The following is a 25662-nucleotide window of genomic DNA, read 5'->3' as shown; positions in this document are numbered from 1 at the left end:
ACCACATCTTCACCGTGCCATACGTAAAGCACAACAAAACACCAGGCAGGCAGAGAACCCTCAGGGGCTGGAAATGGCATGTACAAACACTCTGGCTTGACCTTGGCCAGCAGAGATTCAGAGAACAGCTTCTATGTAGGAAGATCTCCTTCCTCCTCTCAGAGTTTAGGACATCTAGAGGTAGGTTAAGGTGCTGGCACACATGTGAGCAGGGTCAGCACTCTGGGCTTGTTCAGTGTCAAAGCCTCCCTGCCACCCCTGTATCACAGTCACAGCAGCCCATCTCATGAGAATTCTAGGGGTGCTGATATCCTGGATGAATAATCCATGTTCTGCTGCTAGTTTCTTTGCTTCCACATGGACAACTGAGAGAAGGGATTGATTAAATGTAGGTGAGGAAGCCCTGCAAATATCTACTTGGTGTTACCAAAGACAATGGGTTCTGACTGGCAAGATCTTTGAATTAGATTTTGAAAAATGCCACCTAGGAACAGTTAGTAGGTACTCTCAGGAAGGTGCAGCATGGTGGGCACAATGGGACAGGATCCCTGAGGCTGGTGCAGTGGGACAGGGTCGTTGGGGCAGGTAAAACTGAGTAGGAAACGTGAGCCAGGAACAACCGGGCAGGGACCCTGGTTCAGTTACAACAGAGCAGGAATCCTGGGGGAGATGCAAGGGGGCATGATTCCTGGGGAAGGGATCTTGTAGTTGTGGCCCTGTGGCATGTGCAACTGGCAAGGACCCTGGGGCAGGTGCACTGTGACGTGCACCCAAGCTGGAATGTTCAGACAGGTGTGTGTTTGCTTCATGCAGCTGCTGTCTGAAGTAGAGAACACTGGCAAACTGCCCCAGAGGGGATTTTGGGAACTCCTTCCAAGAATCCCTTAGCTCCTAACTGAGAAGCTATACATTCCACAGATGGACCTTTATTGAGATGAGCAGATTCTAAGGGAGCTGCCTTGAATGAACAGCCAAAGAAAGCAGAAATGAAGAACAAGCAATTGCAGCAGACATGTTCAGTGTGTTTTCGACCAGAAAAGTAGGAAAGGAAGAAACTGATTAAGTCAAATCACTTCTCTGTCTATCCACCCACCCACCCACCCATCCATCCATCCATCCATCCATCCATCCATCCATCCATCCATCCATCCGTCCATCCATTTCCCTGAGGGAAGTCAGCTTTTCTTTCTGAGGTCAAAGCAGCGCTCCCTTGTGGTGACAATGAGGATTGCAGGCAGTGAGATAAGTGGGTATTTATTTATTTATTTATTTATTTATTTATTTATTTATTTATTTCATCTGCGATAGACTGCCACTTGTGGCCAGTCCCCATCTGCATCAGCCTTACCATAAACCCAGTCTCAGTGTGACACAGAAAAGGCCTAATTGGAAAGTATGTCCTCTCTCTAAGCGACACTGTATAATAACATACTCTGGACTGCAGGTCAGTCAAGGCCTGTGTTTAGGAGACTTGTGGACAGATGAATGTCTGTGAGTCTGGACTTAGACTCTGTGGAGGGCTCAGGTCACCTGACTGTCCTAAAGCTTCCCACTGTGATTTATTTCCCTCCTACAGAGCCAGACACCTGAGCAACTGCATTTCCTGGTTATCCCCTAATCCTCTTACACTGTGTAGTGTGTTCAATCTCAGGGAGGGCCTGGGAATCTGAGAGATACCACTGAGCCCCCTGGGCCTGGCTGACTCAACCTGAGGCTACTCTGTGTGTCTTCATTTTGCTCACCCTCCAGAGACCTCAAAAGTCAGCAGTGAGCTTGCTGAGAGGTCAGGAACCTCCATATTGGCCCAAGAGCAACTGTCCTCTTTTACAGGTTCATCCACAGAGCTTGTAATTCTGATTGGTGCAACAGTCAGGAAGAGTGAAAGATGTCATCTCCCAAGGACAAGTGCTGTGCTAGTGGACACTGAGGAACTTCAGGGATCAAACCCTTCCCCATTCTTCTTCAGCCTCTCTTGTTCTTCGTTGAGATGTTTCCTGAAGATCTAAAAGATCCAGGCAATCCATGACATGGGTTTGAACATAATCTCGACATTTTATTCATTGCCTGATAACTAAGACTAGGTAAAATTTATTTATTTATTCATTCATTCATTCATTCATTCATTCAATCAATCATTCGTTATGCATACGTACAGGGTAGCTGTATTTAGAAAGACCAGAGAGGGCATCAGATGTCATTAGAGACATTTGTGAGCCTCCATGTGTTTGCTGGGATATGAACTCAGGACCTCTGAAAGAGTATTCAGTGCTCTTAGCCACTTATCAATCTTTCCATTTTCCAGGCTAACTTTTTTACTTCCAATAATGTCTTCTTTATTCAGGTTACATCCTGATCCCAGTCACTCTCCCTCTTCCCTTCCCAGTCCCACCTTACAAATCCTTTCTACCATAATGCTCTCCCTTCTCTTTGGACAAGGGGAGAGTCCCTGGGTACCACACCACCCCGGGACATCTAGTCCCAGGTGGCCCGAGCACATTCTGCCCCACAGATTTACAATCAGGCAGTCCGGGTATGGGGAACAGATCCAATGGCAGGCAACACAGACTGAGACAGTCCTGGATCTACTTGTCAGATGACCCACATGGAGACCAACTGCAGATAGCTAACCTGGCTCTGGGGTTGGTTGCACAGGCTCTAGCATACTCCATGGTCCAAGGTATCTGACGGTAGGGGACTTCTTGTAGTGTTTTATCCCAATCAGTTTCCTTGTCACTCTCCCCCCACTCTTCCACAAGACTTCCCGAGCTCCATCTGAGGATTGGCTGTGGCTTTCAGCTGCTGAGTGAAGCCTCTGGAGACAGGTGTGCTACTTTTCTGTCTGCAAGTAAATCAGAAAGAATATCATAAATAGCGTCAGAGGTTGTGTCTGTCACATGAGACAGATCTCACTTTGTGTCAGTCATTGACTGGTTGGTCCCTCAATATCTGCTTTACCTTTATCCCTGCACACTTATTGGCAAGACAGATTTCGAGTTGAAAGTTTTGTGAATGTATTGATGTCTCCTTCCTCTTCCAGAAGTGTTTCTTGTTACAGGAGGTGGCCATTTCGTTTTCATGCTCTGGTAAGCCTGCAAGGGAGGCTTTGTGTTGGGTCCAGTAGTTAAAAGCAAGACCTGGGAAGAGGAACGGCAGAGTTGTGATCTAGGACTTCCTGCAGCAGCCAGCTCTGGGTCCTGGGAGCCTAGGCAGGCTTTGCAGTCATAGAGCTCCATCCACTGCCCAAGTCCCATCCTGACACCTTCTCCATCTCTATTACAGACCATTGTAATTCTGGCATAGTCGCTCTGTCCTGGGCCCGATAGGCCATCCTACCCTGGAAGAACAGAGAGTTCAAGGACGGCCAAATTGCACTTAAGCAAACTTGTTCTCAGACTGTGTGGTTGCTCTGTCTTAGCTCTCATAACACACTTTCCTCTACGTTGCCTTAGGCTGTATCCTCCAAGCATCCCACCATGCATCAGCTCCATATCCTGACGAACCTACCTTAGGGTCCCTGATAATTCCAGATACTTTAATGTTCTCCCAGGATAGACTGTGGCCTCTGGTGTGGCTCACATTGACCCTAGAAGTTCTTGGGAGCCTCCATGCCATGGCATAGGATGTCTCTGAATCCGCACTGGCCTGAGGGATTCCATCTGGCACAGGATTCTCTCCCTATTGTTGAATTTTGGCTCTTACGTTTTTCAGGAATGGCTCTGCATGTGGTCAACACACACTACCCTGGAAGACCAGAGAGTTCAAGGACGGCCAACTTTCACTTAAGCAAACTTTTTCACAGAGTGTGTGGGTCCCATCAGCAGAGAGTAGCCTCCACATTGCAATGATGTGCAAACTTCTGCCTTTCAGCCATGATGGACTTTAGGATCTACCCTGAGGACCCTCCACAAGCCACAGGTGGGTGATGTGTAAATTGGGCATGTTATTGGGTCAGGTCTTCAGTGCAGTGCCTTAAGCTGACAGCCTTTTGGGAGGGCATATGCTTCTCTATTAAATGAACTGGTTCCACTGTTGGCCTGGACTCTGCTGTGTCTGCCGCTCATGCTCTCCTCCAAGTCTCTAACTGTCCCTAACTCTCCTTGACTGGCTGGTCAATCAGTCTTCATACCAGTCTAGAGCCATTCTATAAACACAGAGCCCAGACTGTCCTCTGCCGACGTTTAACAGGGCTGATGGTTTAGTGTCCTGGGTTCCCTATGGGGGTGCAAACTCAAGTTTCTTAGGTCCCTATGTGTCTGACAAAAAGCCTTTAGAACAAGGTAGATGTGAAGAAATCAGGAAATAAACTCCTGCAGTACTTCATGTCTACCACTGGAGGGCTCTACACTTTTCTGGTCCTGGTGTGCTACTCAGCAAACCCTCTCACTGGAAGGCTCTGTGCCTGAAGCAGAGAACCTCTGCTAAACACAATGTTACCAAGAAACTGGCTGTATCTTCACGGCAGCCTGTAGAAGATTCTCCACGACCCTGGGGACCCAATTGGGAAAACTTAGGTAGGCAGGGTGTGGGAGCCACCAGGGCTTACCCAGAATTTAATCTCCAGCTGTGCATTCCGATTAACATGACCCACACTCCTATGAAGGTCTCTGGGTGGCTCCTGATATGAGTTGGGGGAGGGGGGAGGACAAGGAAGCTGGGTCAAGACAGAAGCACTGTCCTTACTCACTGCGTCTGGGCTTGTTCCTGCCCTAACTGGGAAGCAGGAACCAAACACCCACTCCTCATGGGACTGTCCGTGATGAGGCCAGCTGAGGATCTGAACTGTCAGCAAGAAAGACAGGAGCTGTATGTGCCACAAACCAGAGCACAGTGTCCCGCATAAGCCCATCTTCAAATGATGCCATCTCCTCCCTAGAGTGGCTCCAGTCTGGGTTAGGAGTGGGTCATGTATTCCGAGCTCTCTGCTACTCCTGCAAACACAGCAATGGTGCCTTCTCATGCTCATCTATACTGAGCCTAGGGAGCAGCCAGAGGTCATACTCATGGGAATTCAGACTCAGTTCAATCTGCTATCCTGTAGCCCATGAGTCTGGACTCAACTTTAGTGGTCAATGCCAGTGGTTTATTTCCTGGACAAGACTTTAAGAATGTTAGTGACACATTGTATGCCCTTGGCTGGCCTTCACTCTAATAGCCCTGAGTGACTATTCCAGCCTGCACCCAGGGATTCAGATCAGCATTGGCCAGAGCAGGCTCTTTGCTACCTGGTCCTATAGCTCACCCCCACTGTAGTTCATGTGTCCTGGCTGCTGCAGCTGCTCCAGAAGCTACCAGATGTCTTCCCACAGAATCCTGTAGTCCCTGTGGGCTCATCCACAGACATCTCACACTCTCCCTGCTGGGAGTTAGGCTGGATGCCTGCTGTGTGGGAGCTGCCTTGCCTTGTGGAGCAGAGTCAGAAGCAGTGGAGGAGATGTTGTCTGTTGCTCTTAATGTCCTCAGTGCCCAGGGCTTGCCTGTGGTGTGGTTGTGGTCCAGCTCCAGTTAATCACTGATATAAATTCAGCCCGTAGAAGCTGCGTACCCCATGAGGCACAGGGAGGACCATAACTGAGGGGGAACCATGCAATCCAGGACCCTGTGGGGATCAGGGAATATTCCAGGTCCCCTCTCACGCAGGATGCAAGGCTAGGAGCTCTGTGTGCCCTGACACAGGGGCATGGGACCGTGACTCCCATGAAATGCTCCTTCATACCTATTACATCATCAGCTTTGAGAAGGTCTTCCTCAGTAAGAACATTCCACACTGCTTGCCTCTGCCATCTGGCTCTCTTTTCCAGGGCTGCATGCCCTCAGGAACATTGACATGTCTTCTATGAACATTAATATTCTGTTAAATCATTTTGATAAACAGTTCTCAGCATGATATCTGTGTCCAGAATTAGTCATCAGCAATTCTCACGGGGACAGGGAATCAAAATCTTCCCCCTGCTGTTCATCCTCCTCTTTCTCCTCCTCTTCCTTCTCTTCCTCCTCCTCCTCTTCTTTCTCCTCCTCTCTTCATCTTCCTCTTCCTCCTCCTCCCCTACCCTCCTCGCTCTCCTCCTCCTGCTGCTGCTGTGCCTAATGCTGCTTCTGCTATTGTTGCTACTCCTGTTGCTGCTGTAGTTTCTGCTGGTGTCTTTTCCATTGCCATGTGTCTGAAATCACCTACTGTTTATACTGAGGACATGAAAGAATTTTCAGATGACACTGTGAAATAGACAAGACAATTTATTCCAAGCAAAAAAGACAGTGAGGTAGAATTCTTAGCTTTCCATTTGGGGCTTTGTTTTGCCTTACTATATTATAACTTCTTTTTTCTACTTCTCAGTTGAGGTCTTTGAAATAAAACATTTAGAACTACTACCTATAAAATTCAATAGATCACTAGGTCTTAGGAACAAAAAAAAAACCAGTATGCAAAACAATATGCATGCATGCAGGATTCTGACCATCAACTATAACCCACAAACTAGGTTGTTGATACTTATTCAATGACAAACCTTGTTAATTAGTTTTGAGGCTTAATGGAATGGGATGTTACATTTGAAAACATAAGACTCTCCTCTGCAGCACTTGTGATTGATGACCACATGTGAAAAGATCAGTAGCCCCTGGAGGAGTCCATGAGCCCATGACCCTCTAGTCCTCACCCTGTGGGAGCTATTGGCCTAAGGGGGAGCTGGAGTCCATCTGAAGGGATGGGCCAACTAGAAAACTCTGTAGAGTGTGGAACTCATCAATCCTATTGGGTCCCTGCTGGGAAGAGGAGAAATCAAGAAGAGGGAGAAGGCTTGGTGTTGGGGAAACCTCATAAAGAACTTAGAGCAGATACAAGGTAAGAATTGTGGGGAAAATGGAAACCAGAGACAGAGGAAGGACCAGCATAGAGCAAACTGAAAAGGACAAAGCACAAAGGTACCTGGGCTATGCCTGCTGCTTGTTCTCTGGACTCTCCCTGTGGCTCATTTCTGGGGGGAGATTCTGTTCTGCCCCAGGCGAGGTTTCTTTCTCCTTGGCATGCAGCAACACAGCTTTATCAGGGCATTTGCTATATTCCTGGTCCACCCCTTAAAACCTCTGTGCCGGACCCTGCTGGGGATGGGCTTATCCTCTAATGGGGCTCTGTGGGAGAGTGGGTTGTCTTCTTTGATTTCCTTATTGCTACTCTTCTCAGTGAAGATGCTTGTTGTTTGAATGCATGGGACACTCACGGCACATTTGTGATAGTGGTCCTGTGTAGGTGTCATCGGTAGAGGCCTGAGACGACCAGCCACAGTGGATCTTTTGCCTCCTTTTGGATGAGCATTCTGGCCATAGTGAGATACGTGACCATGGGAGGATGACACCCGCAAGGTGCCAAGGACTGGCAGGCTTCCACTCCTCTTTGGTTCTAATCTAAAAGCAGCAGCAGGATCAAGGCTAGGAAATGGGGCTACAACGGGACTCACTTGCTGTGCCTGGGCTGTGCAGCCATCCCCCTGGAGAGCCTGCTTTTGTAGAAAGAAATAAGTTGCCATTTCCTCATTATATTTTCTTTGTTTTAAAGAGTGTTTTACTACAGAGGCTTGGAATCCAATGCTTTTCATGGCATCCAAAATGGCCGGGTCTGGTGTGAGGGGAAGCATTTCTTCATAGGGACCTATCAATCCGTTCCAGTGTTCTTTGAACCAAGGGTGTTTCATCGCCTTTCTTGCTGTTGGTCTAAAGTTGGGATTTACCCTCAGTAATTTACTAAGGAGGTCCTCCAGTTCTTTTGAAACCCCACAGGGAGCAGGATATACCCCTGCCACTACTTGTCTTTGCAGTTCTTGGATGATCACTGAATCAAATGGGAGCTTTCCCACTACCATACAGTACAAGACCACTCCTATAATCCACATATCATTCTTCGGCCCGTCATACCGATGGCCAAGGAGGAGTTCAGGGGAACCAAAAGAGTACGTGCCGCAGTGGTGGTTTAGCATTTTTCCAGGTTGAAATTGGGTGCTAAGCCCAAAGTCGATGACTTTGACCTTTTTGTTTTTATCAATCATTATATTGTCCAGTTTGAGGTCTCGGTGAACAATCCCCTTTCCATGGCAGTAGCTCACTGCTGACAATATCTGTTCAAATATTTGCCGGGCCTCATCCTCCTCTATGTGCCCTGACTCTCTGATGTACTGGTAGAGTTCTTGGCCTTCCACCAGCTCCATTATGAGGTATATTCTCGTTTCCTTTTCAATAACTTGTATGAGAGACACTATGTTGGGGTGGTTGATCTTTCTCATTATGTTTGCTTCCATCATGGCTGGCTGGAACCACTGCTTGTCCTTTCGCAGAACTTTGACAGCCACCGGGGTTCCTGTGAGCCGGTGGTGGGCCAGGAGGACTTTGGCGTTGCCCCCTTGCCCAATTGTCCCCAATACTTGGTATTGGGAATGGAAGTTGCCCTCCTCAGAGATACTGGGCTCGGGTGTAGGGGTTGGTAACTCCTCCTCAGTCTCTGTAGGCATTTTATCAGTACTAATGCTACCTAAAAATAACAAAAATGGAATCAAATAATGAAAAAGATGGAGCAATATAGGAGCTAAAATTACACTTGTGGTACCTAAAAGAAACAAACAAAAGAAAAAGAAAAAAACAAACAAAGACAAAGTAAAAACTAGACTAGAAAAATAGAGCAAAATTATGAAAAAGTTAAGGGGAAAATATGAAGTCATAAGTAAAAGCCACCCAAATAACCAACCCCAAAAGAGAAAGCCAAGAGCACACACATACTAAATGCAATGATGAAAATAAAAATCGTCATACTACAATAGGATTGGAAGGCCAAAGATGGTCAATACTATGAATAGATGTTCATTGAAGAAAAAAAAACAGATGAAAGAAACGAGAGGAGAAAGAATTAGTATAAGACAAAACAAACAAATATAAAAAGCCAACACTTAAGGGAAAACTCCATTGAATTTCAGGACCTAGTGATCCACAAAAATCCACAACTCTCCAGAGCAAAATACTGAAAATTAAAATTAACCAGCCACAAGGAATAAGGCAGTTAAATATCAGTGAATAGTAAACCTTAAACAAAGGCCGAAGAGTCAAAGTGTCACAAAGGGCAAATTTGTATCAAGTCTAAGCCAATGATTGCTTGTACTCAATAAATAGAGAAACAGGAATAATGTAAAAGGATGAAACCGCAGGACATTGAAAATGGAGATAGAGTGAATCATCCGACTGCAGAACCGTAAATAATCAAAGCAGTAATATAGCATGTGAGAACATAAAAACCACTAAAAAATGAAACCAGCAATCCATAATAAATAAATAAATAAATAAAACAAAAAACAAAACCCCAATAAGGAAATAGCCAGTGGCGTGGCAATATATGACCTAATTCTTTCTCTTCAAGTCATCCAAAAATCAATCAATCAAACAAGAAATAGGCAGCCAGCCATCTCCATAGGCCTTTAAACTGATATTATGGGGTTGGCATACCAAATGCCTGGGAGCGACTGGTCAGCCAGCCCAGATACTTGGGCAGCTGCAGGCCAGTGAGAGAGCCTGTCTTGAAAATAAGGTTGAGAACCTACCTCAGGAACAGCAGCCAGGGTGACTTCTGGCCTCTACACTCTCTTGCACTGAGGTGCAGGTAATATAGATAAAGGGGCAAAAGGGGATGGGCACGTGCACAAAGAGACACACACACACACACACACGCACAAACACACACACACGGGCACTCACACAGGCACAGGCACACACACAGGCACACACACAGAAATACACAGAAGTGAACTTATACTCACACAAACTCTTACAAAAACCCAGATTCACACAAATCACGCATACTTACACACAAGCAAAGCTGGAAAAACACACGTCAGACACATACACACATACACACAGGGATACACATACGCACAAGAAGACATACACACATACAAACACATACACACATACAAACCTGTAAACTCACACACTCCTACATATACAGACAAACACACAGGCAAAAGTGTACACGCACTCACACACAGGCCAATCTGTCAACACACACTCTCTTACACACACTGATACATACACATATACACAGTACAGTAAAATTCGATACAACCACACACAGCTCACTAGATACAACCAAGTCGCAGAGGGCTCCACTCCACACCTCCTCTCAAAGCACTCAAAGAATTCCAGGCCTGGCAACAGCTTAATATGTGTTTGCTGGGCCGCCTCACAATCGCTCCTCATGAGGTCACAATAGGACCTGTCAACATGGTTGGGAAGGACTCTGAGACCGTGGCTTCTATGGGCTATGGAAAGACTTTAGGCTGTTAGAAATAAAACCCTGTAAGATGTTTAGCTGTCCATAGTTCTCTGTTTTGAATGTTTACTCTGCATCCTGCTTTAAAGTCCTCATGTCTACACTCAGGGTGTCACGTTATCTTTGAATTCTGAAGAATTAGCCTCAAACTGATGGTATAGTTTTCTTTTTTTAAAGACAAAGCTGTTTCTAAACTGACCCATCAAGAGGACACTGTTCTCATAAATCCTTAGAAAGGCTCTAGGTTATCATCAAACACCTGAGACAAAGCTGCAGGACTAGGCAGAGACTTGAGTTTGAATCCCCCAAACGCCTAATGGTTGCATCAGCAAAGCTCATAAGCTTTCTCTGTGGAGAAGTTAACATGGACCAACAGATTAGAGGGCCAGAGCCCCAACCCATGCTGGGTGGACACTCTCCTCTGACATCCAACACAGAGATCTTTGTACAGAGATCAGGAGAAGGCTTCTCTGAATAGCTGTGCAGAGCACCTCAGGCTCAGGGACTCAGGACTGACACCCATAGAATGCTGTAGAGGAACCCTTTGTGATTCAAGGGCTCATCTGCCTGGGTCCCTGAGCCTCTAGAGATGATCCCAGGACTGGGCTGTCTCTGCTTATGGGCTCAGACAGGGAGGTGCCAGGGGGTTTGCCCTTGGCTCCTGGGAGTAGAGCAGTTTTTCTTTCCCTGTCCCTGCTTTTTGAACTTTTCTTTCCTTGGGAAAATGGAAGGACTGGAAGAAGTCTGGCTATGGAGAGTGAGGCTGGCTGGGAAACTGCTCGCTGTTCTCCATTGTCATCCTGCTGGGGGTTTGGAGTTGTTGGCAGGTTAGCCTCTCCACCATTCCAATCTGCTTCTCTCCATTTAATCCATGCATCTCTGTCTCTTCGCTTCGTGACATGGTTGCACAAGACCTACCTGTAGCTGCCACTCCAGGGCATAAGTCCCTCAGTGAGTGAATTCCAGATGGTTCTGTCTAGAGAGAAATTGTACAGGGTCGTTGCTCAGTATGTAGGAACATGGAAGAGGATACTGCACTGCACCCAAACACATTTCATATAACATCAATCCACATACTCTGGTACTCATCGGTTCTATTTACACCTTTCGCGATTACTGCTATTCACTGTACTGTGAAGTGTGAATTTTTATTATGTTTCACTTCTGCAAAGGAAGAGACAGTGTTTAGCACTGGAGATTCCAAAGGCCAAGCTGGAAGGGAGGCCTTGACACACAGGTGTGCTCCTGGGAAATAGCTCTTTCATAAAACTCCCCGTTGAATCCCATGATGTGTGGATTGCTCTATGCCCTATCTAGGGTTGACCTCAGTGTGTGTGTGTATATATATATATATATATATATATATATATATATATATATATATATATATATATATATATTAACTTGAGTATTTTTTATATACATTTCCAGTATTCCCTTTCCCAGTTTCCGTGCAAACGTCCCCTTCCTTCCTCCCCATCCTCCCCCCCTTGTCGCCCTCCTCCCAACAATCTAGTATCTAGTTCACTGGGGGTTCAGTCTTAGCAGGACCCAGGGCTTCCCCTTCCAATGGTGCTCTTACTAGGATATTCATTTTCCATGTTCCCTTCCCCAGCTTCCAGACTTTAGATGACTGGATGCCCTGACTGATTTTTACACAGGATAAAAGTCGGCTACATTTGTGTTTGATTATTAACAGTGCCTCTGGAACTAAACTCAGATCATCAGCTATTCCTTTCACCTCTGAACCATCTCAAAAGCACACACTATATATTCTGTTCTGTCCTCAGTGTACCATGTATTGCTATAATCACCAGCATTGTTAAAGCAAGCCAAAGGAGATTTATGAAATCTTCAGATTTTGAAATTTACATTCTCACATAGCTTGTGCTACACATCATTAATCCCCCTTTCATGAGAGAGAACGTCTCTTTACTGTCCAAACCACCCTTGTGCACAGGGTGAGTTTTAGGACAGCTTCAGTTTGTGGTAACACTCTGTCTCAAATTAAGCACACAACAGCAACAACCCAACCACACTCACACAGAAACACATGCATGGAACACACACACACACACACACACACACACACACACACACACACACACACACACACACACAGCACTTTCCAGTTGCTACCCTTCCCATTCCTCAAGTGAGCATTCAGTGTAACTGTACTTTAATCTCACCTACCTCAGTCCTTCCAGTCTGTAGGCTTCTCTTAAACCCTCAGGAATTGGCAACTGACATCAGGCCGGTTTCTGCTTGCTGGTGGGGAAATTGGGTTGTGTTGCTTTGTTAATCTGTACTCCCTCAGCCAACTTCCCCAGGCCCTGAGAAGTTTCCATTAACCTCCTTCAGAGTACTTCAGTGTTTTTAAGTCATACTCAACAAAGTAAGAAACCATTTGGTTTGATTGCAGCATTTAGGATTGTGTTGAGTAGGTACCAGCAGAATGTACACTGTTTATGAAGTAGGTCTGTGAGTAAGGGCTAGGTGTAATTTTATCTGCTGAGTGAGTGAGCGTTTGCTCCATATCGTTACCCATTTTGGCTTCTGTGGTATTTTTATTCCTATAGACTAAACGGTTTGAGTTTGTGTTGGCTTCTTCTCTGATTTCAGTATCCAGCACCTCTGAACTTATCCTATAAGTATGACCAGATTAACAGGGCTGTTGATTTTCCATGGAGATGCTTGTTTACATTTTTACTTAATCCACATCTTATGTTCAAGAGGAGGGAGAGCAGCTTGCTGGCTTTGCAGCAACACACATTGACCCAGAGTGAAGGTTCTCTCTGTTACTGATTCGAATTCCTGAATCATCATGACATTTTGCATGAGCTATCCTCCACTGTCTCGGACATTTGAGTACTCCTTTCCCAGTTGCTGACTCTGTTTGGCAAGACTCAGGAGGTGTGCCCTTGCTGGAGAAAGAGTGCCAGTGGGGCTGGGCTTTGAGGTTTTAGTGCTCTGCACCACTCCCTGTGCACTGTCTGCTTTGTACTTGTGAATCCAGATGTGAGTCCTCTGCTTCCTGCTCCTTCCACTGTGCCCTGTCGTCATAGAACTTAACCTATGGTAACAGGTGGTCTGTGAAATAGGATCACTAATCGCCTACATGTTTTATAGTTTGCTATGCTCATGGCATTTCTGTCACAGAAATACAAAGGTAACTAATGCAGAAGGGGATGTGATAGAGCGGACTCTTGCTCTGTGATACCTGACCATGCCAGTTTGTGTTTGTTACTTGTTTTGGAAAATATGCAAGAATTCAGAACTTTGAACTAGAAGTTGCCCAGTGCTCTAAGAAGAGTTTAATGGGGTATACTGGCAGGAGCTTGGGAGTCAGGAGTGCCAAGACCTATCCAGAATGTGGAAGCCCAGGACCAGGGGATTCAGAAGGCAATAATATTTGTAACTGGCCTGGGATAATTTGTATGATGCTTTTACAAAAATGTGGCTTCCTTCAGCCCACATCCTAAAAACCTACCTGAGGCTAAATTAAAAAGTAATAAACAAATTTCTTCGATGAAAATTTGAAGAGAGCCCAGTATGGCCTCTGTTATACTGAGGTTATAGGACTTCAATGAAAAAGAGCAAATGGGGCAAATAGAAATGCAAAATGTATAGTTTACAGAGAAGAAGACACTGGGAAGATTAATATTATAGCCAATGCCTAGGCCAGAAGAGAGCCTGCAATTACTTAGGACATTAGAACCTTAATAAGAGGCCATGTCTCCTCAGGTGATGACATCACTCAATTAACCTCGTAATCTGTGGTAGAAAGTGACTTACTTAGGGTTTTCCTGCTATTAACAGACACCATGACCAATGCAAATCTTATAAGAAGAACACTGCATTGGGTTTGGCTTACAAGTTCAGCAGTTTGGTTCATTATCATCAAGGTGGGAGCATGGCAGCATCTAGGCAGACATGGTACAGGAGGAGCTGGGTGTTCTACATCATCATCTGAAGGCCGCTACTAGAAAACTGATTTTCATGCAGCTAGGACAAGGAACATCTACAGTGACACACTTCCTCAATCAAGGCTACACCTATCCAATGAGGGCTCATCTGCAAAGAGTCCCACTCCCTGGGCTGAGCATATTCAAATCAACACAGGAACATTAGGCATTTTCAGTTCCTGAAATCACCTGTGATCAGAAGCTGTTGCTACTGTGGGTCATGGGGCCCAGCGCTTTCCAGAAATCAGGCATCTTCTCATGTACTCTCATCAGTCACTGGGAGTAAGGAAGCTCAGCAAAGGACTGCTGTGTGGGCTGAGACAGCTGAGAAAGTCTGCTTGGGAAGGTGTGTCAATCTTCATCTCCACATGGAGATAGCATGGGGGTTACCTGACCTTACCTGACCAGTTTCCATGTTTGGTACCCCTGGATCATATTCATTGTCAGGTAGGAAAGTGTTATTTGGCACCCAATGTCATGCTGTGCTTATCATGTACCCAAAGTTGATAGATGACTTAAGAATGTAGGCTTGAAAGGTATCCAGTTTCTAATCTGGGAAGGAGAACAGCAGGCCTGAGAGGAACAGGCCTCATGTGCAGAGGGATGTACCATCTGTACATGGTTGGGAGAAGCTCAGAGAAGGTTAGTCAAAGCTGTCTATCCAGTAGAGGTTAGTTAACTGTGGAAACTATCACTAACAATAAAGGTAACTTTGAACTCTGAGGAAGAGAAGGTTTGTTGCCATTGTTTGTGGACCATGCTTCAGAGGTGATGAGACACAGAGAAGCTGTGTCTTGGGTTCATGCCAGGAAGCATGCTAGCTGAGCACTTCACATCTTAAGTTGTGTAGGTCGTCAGGGCCCTTACACAAAGGTGATCTAGTGACAGTTTCGTGCTTTGTTTGTAGCAATCACATGAATTTAAATTTCCTACTTGTTCTTGTTCTTAAAAACTCACTGATTACTTTTAGCTGAGACTCCTGGGAGACTTTTCTCTCACATGCTGTAAGTTTTAAAGATTTGGTGATTAACATAAATAACTATTCATAGGTCAACACAGGGCCCACACTGACCTCACCTTGCTATCTGGAACTGTTACTCCTGAGCCAAGGGTCTCAAGGGTCTCTGCCTCAGAAAGAAATGTGGAAAAGTGATCTCATAATCTATTCACTTTCCTTGTGTCATCCAGAATATCTGCTAGAATGAGCGGATCCTTCCCTGCTCAGGGCAATGTAGATACTGCTTCCCCAGGAGGAAAGAAAGGGCCATGTCCTCCCTCCGTGGGACAGCCCCTGATGTTCACTGTAATGTCACCCAACAGTCCCACCTTGAATCTGCTGTTCCACTTGAGCATGGAGACTCCCTTTTATTCTGGGAGATAAATAGGAATCTCCAGCTAGGAACAGTGGTCTAAACATGAGGTTAAGTGAAGGCAGTGAGAATGATGTATACACACTAAGGGTTTCTGATTGAATGATTCTGAACTTAATGTACTTCCTACTAGAGTCATCTGTAAGTGACATGTAAGCTTTGTATTAAAATGTACCTTTAGGTCCAAGATTTCATGGTAGGACAATGCCCTACTTGCTTTTAAAGATATCCTAAAAACTGGATAGAAAAGAGAAAATACAGAACAGAAAATGTTCCTAGGTGTACAAGACTGGTTTACATGTGCAAGTCTCTGTGCTCAACGTGAAGAGCACACAATATGCCTTAGAAAATAGATGATAAGCACTCCCTTCTCTCTCTCTCTCTCTCTCTCTCTCTCTCTCTCTCTCTCTCTCTCTCTCACTCACTCTGTTTCTACCTCTCCCCCTCTCATGGGTGGTTGTGTCCGTGTCTGTGAGTGTGTGTGTGTGCATGTGTGTGTGTTTCTGTGTCTGTGTGTCTGTCTGTCTCTCTCTCCTTCTCTCTCTCTCTCTCTCTCTCTGTGTGTGTGTGGTGTGTGTGTGTGTGTGTGTGTGTGTGTGTATGTGTGTGTGAGAAACTGAAGGTGAGCTCAGGGTCTGCATGACCCAGTTGGAACTAGAATCCCATGTTGATTGACTCCCACCTTGACAAGTATCATGTTGTTGGGATGACCAGCATGTGACTATTGGGACAAGATAGAAGTATTTACAAAGCCAACAGTTTTGACCAATTTATGCGAATTAGGGCAGATTTGAGAGTACACTTAAGAGTTTTAAACTTTGTTTGAAAAAACAAAAAACAGTGTTCTTGGAATAGTTTCTTTGGAGTAGAGCGCATAAGGCCAAATTTTAACTGATTGTTGGTGAGCACCTGTGGGTTTTTGTGTTCCTTATGTAGTATCCCTTAGGTTTGGGTCAGACAATGTAAACCTTATCATTTCCACTGTTGTTAACATCTCAAATGATGTCCCACGTCCTAGGTGCCAATCCACAAATGCCCACTCCTACATCTTTTCCCTCCTCCCTCCATTTTGCCACTATGATGCTGCTCCTAAACTCACCCAACTTTTCAAAACCCACCACTCCAGCCTCCTCCTATGTTCGAGCATCACATCTCCACAGGACCAAGGGCCTTCCATCCCATTGGTTTCAAATAATGCCATCCTCTGATATATATTGGTTGGTGGTCTATTTTCTGGAAGCTCTGGGTCATCAGCCAGCATATATTGTTCTTCCTCTATTGCAGGACTCCTCTGTCACAGGACATCCACTGTTTAAGCACCACCACTACCTCAGGAAGTCCACTGTCTGTGTGTCAACTCCACTGTTACAGGACCACAAGTGTCTCAGCACTTCAACTATCACAGCACTTCTACTGTTCAGGAGCTCAAGAGTCTCAGCATCTCAAGTGTCACAGGACCTCCTTTGTCCAAGAACTGGACTGTCCAAGCAATACTGCTATTGCGGGACCTCCACTGTCACAGGATTTCCACTGTAGGAGCACTACAACTGTCTCAGGACACCCACTGTCCTATCACCTCCACTATCCCAGGAATTCCACTGTCGTAGCACCACCCGTAGCAACTAAAGTGTTTCAGGACATCATCTGAAGCAAGATCTCCCATGATTCTGCAACTTCACTGCCCCAGGATCTCTACAGTGACAGGAATACCCCTGTATCAGCATTTCCAATTTTGCAGGACCTCCACTGTAGCAGAACCTTCAATTGTGCAGCAGCTCCCCTGTATGTAGATTGACCTCCACGATCTCAGTGCCTCCACTTTCAAAGGACCTTCACTGTCACAGAACCGGCGCTATTTCAGTGCCTCCACTGTCGCAGGACCTACCTCTTCACAGGATCTGCACTGTTGCAGCAACTGTAATTTCAATTTTTCAAAGTCATTGCTGGTTATTAGATTTCAGGCTGAATGAAATGAGATGTTACTTTTGAAAGCTTAAGAATTTGTTCTATACCTCTTGTGATAAATGCCGTGTGTGCTAGGACCAGTAAAGTATGGAAGACTTCTTCAGCTCATACCACTCTCCACCTCACTTTGTGGAAGCTGGTGTTTTTAGAGTGTGATAAACTTCAGGTGAATGGATGCATTCAGCTGCACCACGCTCTAGAGTGGGCTACACAGCAGTCATATTGAGTCCTTGCTGGGAAGAGAAGAAATCCAGAAGAGGGAGAAGGCTTGGGTTGGGGGAAGAATCATAAAATACTTAGAGGATATTAGAAGGTAAGAATTATGGGGAACTGGAAAACAGAGCCAAAGGAAGAATGAGCACAGAGCAAACTGGGAAGGACAAAGTACAAAGGCACTTGGGTTTTGCCATCTGCGTGTTCTCTGGACAATCTCCCTGGGCCACATTTCTGGGAGAAAACTCTTCCCCCACCCCCTTGTAAGGTTTCATTCTTGAAGGAAAGCAGCAACACAACTTCATCAGTGAATTTCCCCATTGGAATTGGTTCATCCTTTAATGCCTCTGGGAAATCCCGAGCTGGGGAATGTCCTGCTCTCTGCTGAGAGACAGCAGGAAAGTAGGTCGTCCTCTGTTTTCTCGTTGCTACAGCTCTTCTAAGTATGGCTGATTGTTGAGTGAAGACACAGGATACTTCTGGTGTGTATGTATGCTTTGTTCACTGTGGGTGTTGTTGGGAGTGTCCTGAAAAGAAGGGCATGCCCAATGGCACTTCTGCTTCCTCTTTGACTAGCCTTATGATCATAGGGAGACACTAGGCCATTGGAAGATGAGGAGAGCAATGTGTCTAAGTTGTGTTCACTTCTATTCCTATTTAGTCCTAGAGGGAAATCAGCAAGGGTGTGAGGAATGCTGCTGTGCACTGACTGTGTGGTGTGAGGAATGCTGCTGTGCACTGACTGTGTGCTGTGAGGAATGCTGCTGTGCACTGACTGTGTGCTGTGAGGAATGCTGCTGTGCACTGACTGTGTGCTGTGAGGAATGCTGCTGTGCATTGACGCTGCCTTTTTTCTTTTCTCCCTACACCTGCATCCTTCTGGTGGCTCAGGTTGGACAACTAGGTGCCCATGACCAACTCCTCATTGTGGATGGATTTAGTCTGGTTGGACTTTCTCAGGAAAGGTATGACTAATTGGTTACTTTAAAGCTGATTGGTTAGTCTTACTGTATTGAAGTGATATTTTGCTTTTTATTTTGAAATTTGAATTCAAAAAGAAGTGCTGTAAAAGCTCTTTGTGTTTACTCATCTTCCCCTATAATCCTAGTTGTTAGAGCACATGAATCTCATTTGTGTTCACTCATAAGAATGTATATTCTTTAGAGTATTTCCTTAAATAATTATATAAATATGTACACTTATACTTAGAGCTTGTAAAATGTTTAAATATCTTAATGTTAATGTTATAGAATAGAATATATTTACCTTTTTTATAATTAATTGTCATAAGTGATGTGGACAGGACATAATCTTCTGAAAGCCTGGTTTATTTCCCACACAGCAACCGGGTTGAGGAACCTAAGCACAAGTATTCTGAACATAGACTCTACTGTGACAGTGACCGCTGTTTCTTTTCTACCTAAGGCAGCTGAACTCATGACTAGTACCAGTTCCACGGTTACCCTGGAAGTTGCAAATCAAGACATCCTCTCTCACTGCCTGTCCACCTTTCTTACCAACCCATTGTCCTCCATGGTGCAGAGAGGTAAGAGCTAGTGACTCAAGCCAGGTTAGCCAATATATAGTAATCCTGTATTGAGATATGGCTCCTCCTAAAAGTTATCAAAATCTGGGGCTTGAAAGATGGTTCAGTATTTTACAACACCAGTGTTAGCTCACAATTGCCCCTAATTTCAGGGGATTTGAAACCTTCTTCTAAGTTCTTTGGACACCAGTCAAACATTCATGTGCACACATGCTGGGCAAACACTCATACACATAAATTATATTTATAAAGAGAGGCCCTAAAAGTCCCATGTAGTAGCTCCTACCACAGCTCTTGCTCAGCTCTTCAAGGAAGAAGTTAGTTGAGACTGAGTGCATGATGCTGAGAAATACTTCTGGATCATGATCCAGATCAGATCTGATGGTACAGTTTCCTAGATACATTCACAGTCTGTTAAGTGCAGTATTGTGAACTCTCTTCTGACCCTGACTCAGCTGTGGAACCTGCACACCCTAGCCCTGACCTTTGTAGCTGGAGTATCAACAACAGTATCAGCATCTGACAGCCTAGAATCCTGTTTACTAAAGCGTAGGACAGGAAACAATCCTGGCTAGACCATGTGTTGGCATGTTAAAGCAGAACACCATTTACTAACTCAAAGAGGGACGTGGGTAACAAATGAGTCCCAGGTGAGCAGACAGGAAGACTAAACTGTGAACAGGTGTGGATAATCACACCAGGTGACAGCACCATGTGATGCTGTCATTCTGATGGATAATAATATGTGTGTTATCAGGTGAGAGAAGAGAAGTTGAGTGCTTTTTAAAAAATACTCTAAAAAAGGTTACTTTGTTATTTACAAATTACAATTCAGGTGTTGAGAAAAAAAATAAGGTCAGTTTCCCCCATAGATACTTATTAAGTAAATGAAATGTTTTTCTAGACACAATATATGTAAAAGCTTTTAAAAATGTTCATATAAAGCTATTTGTGGTGGCATGTACCTTTAATGCCAGCTCTAAGAATGCAGAAAGAGGCAGATTTCTGTTAGTTTCCGGTGCCCCTGTCTGTGTAGTGAATTCCAGGCCAGCCTCAAATATATAGTGAGACCCTAGGCTATGGTTTCTTCTGATTGCTTGGTTGTTTTTGCATTTTTACGCTAGTCAAAGAATGTATATAAAGATCACCCTATTGTACCAAGAGCAGTTATTAAATATAAGAATTTTAGACGCATACTTTGAAGCTCTTCAAGTCTTAGAACCAGTAAGAGGGAGAGAATGAATGAATTGGCTTTGGTTTCAGTTTCAGATCGTTATGGCTCAGGTAAACCCAGAGCACAGAGTGAAGTTTTTATGAGTTTTATTTTTCTTGGATATTTTATGAATTCACATTTCAAACGTTATCCCCTTCCCATGCTCTCCCAACCCCCTGCCTCTGCTTCTATGTGGATGCTCCCGCTCCCACACACCCATTCCCATCTCAGTGCTCTGGAATAAGGATGCTTGCATGTAACCATTGCACTGAATAGGGGGACCCCAATGGAGGAGTTAGAGAAAGGACTGAAGGTGCTGAAGGGGTTTGCAACCCCACAGGAAGAACAACAATATCAACCAACCACAACCCACCAGAACTACCAGGTAGCAAACTATCAACTAATGAGTACACATGGAGGGATCCATGGCTCCAGCCACATGTGTAGCAGACGATGGCATTGTCCATCATCGATAGGTGGAAGAGTAAAGGTTTTGAGCTCTATAATAATTCAGCTCAAAACGGCTCCCCAGAGAGTCCTCAAAAGCCTTGGACAGAGCACAGTGATGCAACGAATCTGCCTGGTAAAGACAGGCTGATGAAAAACAGAGCAGATCACCTTTTCAGCCCCAATGTGACAAGAGGAGGCACTCTCTAAGTCACCTTGTAACCCAGAAGCCAGTGAGGCACATTGTACTTCGATCATTGTTGTTTTCATAGAGGTCTCAAATTAGTCCAAAATTAGGATTTTACTTGAAAACCCCTTGACCTTATAGATCAAAATGCACTGTAAATGTGTCTTCAAAAAAGTGTCAGGTTTCCAAGGTAGTGGAGATCATTTTTACACTTAAAAGGCTGGCTAACAAAGTAGTGAGGATGGAATATCCTGAATAGGGACCCCAACCTCCAAAAGGCTTCAACCTCCAAAAGGCTTCACGTATTTACTCTCATGTCTCTAGCACAGATCTCATCTGGTCCTGGAGAAAGTCCTTATCCTGGTCTGTGGTGTCAGGAGACTTGTAGGGGTGCGTGAAGCCGACTTCTGGTACATCTTTGTCTCTGGCTCAGTGCTAAACATCCTGCCCTCAGTGTATGATGGGTATGACATGGCTCCTGCATTTAAAGGAACATTGTTATGTTTATTTTACTTGTCATTTAATGTGACACTTGGGTTTTTAACACTATTTCTAATAGATCAGCCTCCTATTCCTGAAGAGAAGTGTGCATATACCACTAGAACAGCAGCTAACATCTGTCTCCACTGGAGACCTCTGCACTGAGGTCTGAGATGAGCTGGAACACTTTCTTACTTGTGAAATATCTGACTTCTTTGATACAGTTCTCAACAAATTACATTAACTATCATTCCTGAATTTAGTTCACTGAAGTTTTATTTTTATTACGCTACTCAAGTAAACTAATACTAAATTATTGAATCTGGGAAAATGAGAATTAGTGTAAATGAGTAAATAAGAAAATGTGAAATGTTTTTTATTGAAAGCATAGGGTCAACATTACACTTTTAGCACAGCATTTAAAATACATGCTTTTTAAAAAACCATTTATTTATTTCCTTTATAATCCAATATTAGCCCTTCCTGTCTTCCCAGTAACCTACCATACAAATCTTCCCTCCATCGCCCTTTCCTGAAATGGCAAAGCTCCTTTCGGGGTTTCAACCCCCTTGAATGCTTTTAAAAGATTGTAAAACAGATCCCTGAGGAAAAAGTACGCCTTTTATGCAGGTTTAAGCATCTGATTGTTTATTTCTTTACATTTCACAAGAGCAGACCCCTCAACCTAGACCTGGTAAGGAGCTAAATTGCAGGAGTGACAATGCCACAAACAGCATGCATCAGTGTATAGAAAAATCTTTTTATTCCTTCATAGACACAGGAACAGCTGGCTACTTGGCGGGTGAGCCATAAAGCAGTGTCAGGTCTGGTTATTCACCCATTCCCCAGTTTTTGTTACGTCCTCTGTGAGGAAGAAACATGCATGAAATTTTGCTAACATCTCTGGTGAGTCCCTGAAGTAGTAGAGCTTCCTCTTTTCTTTTCTCAGCCTCTTACCACTTCCAAGGAAGAACTTCAGGAAGAGTTTTACCTACTTGAGCTCCATTGAGTAGAGGCTGGCAAGGGTCTCTAGTGTGACAGTAATATGTGGATCCAGAGCTCCTCATTGGAATCTATGACATCCAGACAGGAGCACCTGAACCCTTCCTCCAAGTCAGTTACCCCTGCTTCCACTCTGACTAAGACTGTTCCTGGCCATTGGGAAACCCCAGCAGAGGTGCTGGCCACCACTGTTACTGTCTCCCAGCCCATATGAACAGACCTCCCTCCACCACCTCCTCTACCACAGGTCCACTACACCAGATTTTGGCGGCATTTTAGTGGATTTGCCCCTCCCACCACCTTCTGCAAACAAGGCAGGATCCCAGTCTGTTCAGGTGGCTGCTGGCTAGCAAAAGAGAGTGAGGAGCAGCAGTGGTGGTCTGAGATATAGAAGGCCTGCCTGGACAAGGAAGCAGAGAGGAAGCACAGGAAGCAGGAGAGGAATGGGTGACAGATGCACTCTCATTCCCTGAACCTGCTTCCTTCTCTTCTTTGACCACACCGACCAAACCAGGAAAACCTTCCACACTGCAGAGGCCCCAAGAAACAGTCATTCTGGTGTTGTAGTCCCCGCAGCAGCCCCCCACTATTGAGCACAGGGATCTGCAGTTCATAACTATCAGTAAAGAGGAGTTGTCCTCTGGGGAGTCTGTCTCCAGACCCATGGAAACAAGATGCCAGGGAGAAGCTGGAGAAGCAACAGCAAATGCACCTTGTGGATATGCTAAGGAGATCCATGAGCTGCAAAACAAGGGGGACGGTAGTGCAGAGGAGAGTGACTGCCTGTGGAAGAATATGCTGGAGTGGCAGTTCCAGAAGAGACTTCAGACCATATTTCTTGTGTTTCTCCCAGGTTCATTTCAGAATACTGTTCAAGAAGCTCAACATTTGACGTTTACATAGTAGAAATTTATAACAACAATGTTTTTGCCCTTCTGGCCTTAGACAGTTCTACAGTGGTGTCTATGGTTAAGTGCCAGGCAGTGAGAACCCAGGAGTGATATTCAGAGGTACAAAGGATGACCTGCAGGTAAGGTGCTCCTGGGGCCCAGTGTCCTAAATGCAGGTCCACAACCTTACAGCTGCCCACTCCAGCTGTGCCTGGGATGGAGCCAGTGCTACCGACCTAGGAGGCATCTCAGGGAGTGTGCTTAGTATGTGCCCCATTGCTTCAGTGCATGACAAGGTTAATCTGCAAGAGCAGCAAGGATTTTAGCCAGCTCGCGTTCTGTATCTGAGAAAGAACATGTCTTTAAGAACATCAATATGCTCACCTCTAGCACATATCAGCTTTATATGTCAACGATATCATAATAAAGCTGTTTAAAACATAAAAAGTTATAGGGTAGCTCAAGTCTAGGATGTACTGACCCTGAGTATTATATCTAATTACACACACATACCCACACACACACACACACACACACACACACACACAGAGAGAGAGAGAGAGAGAGAGAGAGAGAGAGAGAGAGCGCTAAAAAAAGTTGGAAAAATTAACAAATCTTAAAAATATATAAAATACTGTGTAATTATTAAAAGTCTGTATGAGAGTCAATGTTTTTCGCCTCGCATTGAGGAAGGGGCTTAGAGAAATGAATTATCCCCCTCCAACCTCCAAAAATATACGCACACACACAATCAATGACATGTGTAATTGTACCAGGAAATACCCGTATTTTATAGAATGCCATAATGGAAAGTAAGAACCATCTTTTTCGTTAAGGGTTGCCAATATATTCTTTTTTCAAGGTGTGTGCAGCCGTGCCAGTCTTGTTCACCATGGGATGGAAGAGGTCCCTGACCTGTGAGCCTAGAGGTGACCAGGTGCTCCATTCTGAGACTGAGAGAGGCAGGATGCCCACTCAAGGGTCCATAGCAGGGAAGGTTTTCAAGCTATGTACAGTGTTGGAAAAGCCTACACAGGGCATACAGTTAGCAGTGATGTGTTTGCAGGGAGTCCAAGGAACCAGCTTTGTACTGATGCAGGTGGGCAAGCATTTATCATCCACCTTCCACTCTGACAGCAATAAGAGTATTGCTTAAGTTTTATTTCATAGATTTGATCCCTGACCAAAATACCAAAAACTGCACCCTTAACGATGTAGCAAATACAATAGTGGATACTAGGCCAAGAACCTTTGACTCTTCTAATACCATTGTGTATTTCAGAGCAAGGAAGGAGAGGTATCAATGGACAGCAGTCTGCTTTCCCCACGAGTGCTCTACCACTGAGTTAGTAGCCTGAGCCCTCCTCACCTTTAGAAAAAGGGTGTGACTAAGTTGTCCATGGTGACCTTGAACTCATGCTGTAGACCAGGCTAGCCTTGAACTTCTGATCCCCCTTCCTACTGAGTGTCTTGATTGTCTGGTATTACAGGCCCATTTCTCTACAGTTGACCAGCTTGCTTGCTTCCTCCTTTCTTTTCTTCTCCTTTTTATCTCTCTCTTTCTTTCATTCTTCCTTCCTTCCTTTCTCTCTCTCTCTTTCTCTCTCTCTCTCTCTCTCTCTCTCTCTCTCTCTCTCTCTCTCTCTCTCTGCCTTTCTTGATTTTTCGTTCTTTCTTTCGTTCGTTCTTTCATACTTTCCTTCCTTTCTTTCATTCTTTTCTTTCTTTCATTCTTTAACTTTCTTTTCTTCCTTCTTTCATTCCTTTGTTCCTTTCTTTTAAGATTCAATTATTTGAGTGGTCTATCTGCATGTACATCTGTGTGTCCAAAGAGGGCATCAGATCTGATTATAGTTAGTTAGTATCCATAATATGGTGACTGGAATCAAACTCAGGACCTTTGAAAGTGCAGCCAGGCTCTGAACCACTGAGCCTGCTCTCCAGCCCCAGCCCATTTTCTTAAACTTAGCACACTTGGTTCACATGAGAATTGTCTGTCCATGAGCAAGATAAGGTTAATCATAGCAAAGAGTGCTTATCCCTTGCCAGATCAACCTGGGGTCTCCTGTGACTTATGCTGTCCT

The 25662-nt window shown here is 44.8% G+C and overlaps 1 pseudogene across 1 annotated transcript; it reads right to left on the bottom strand.

Annotated features, from left to right (window-relative positions):
• Nucleotides 1–6855: 6855 nt before the first annotated feature.
• LOC148007070 (sperm motility kinase Y pseudogene) lies at nt 6856–8511 on the bottom strand (annotated as a pseudogene). The gene has a single exon (XR_015646159.1). The product of XR_015646159.1 is annotated as a sperm motility kinase Y pseudogene (transcript).
• Between the last annotated feature and the right edge of the window lie 17151 nt (nt 8512–25662).

This window comes from Rattus norvegicus, chromosome 1, assembly GCF_021556685.1.
Source record: "Rattus norvegicus strain SHRSP/BbbUtx chromosome 1, alternate assembly SHRSP_T2T, whole genome shotgun sequence".
Lineage (NCBI taxonomy): Eukaryota > Metazoa > Chordata > Mammalia > Rodentia > Muridae > Rattus > Rattus norvegicus.
The sequence above is the reverse complement of the archived record's forward strand: the minus strand, read 5'-3'. Positions and strand labels throughout refer to the sequence as shown.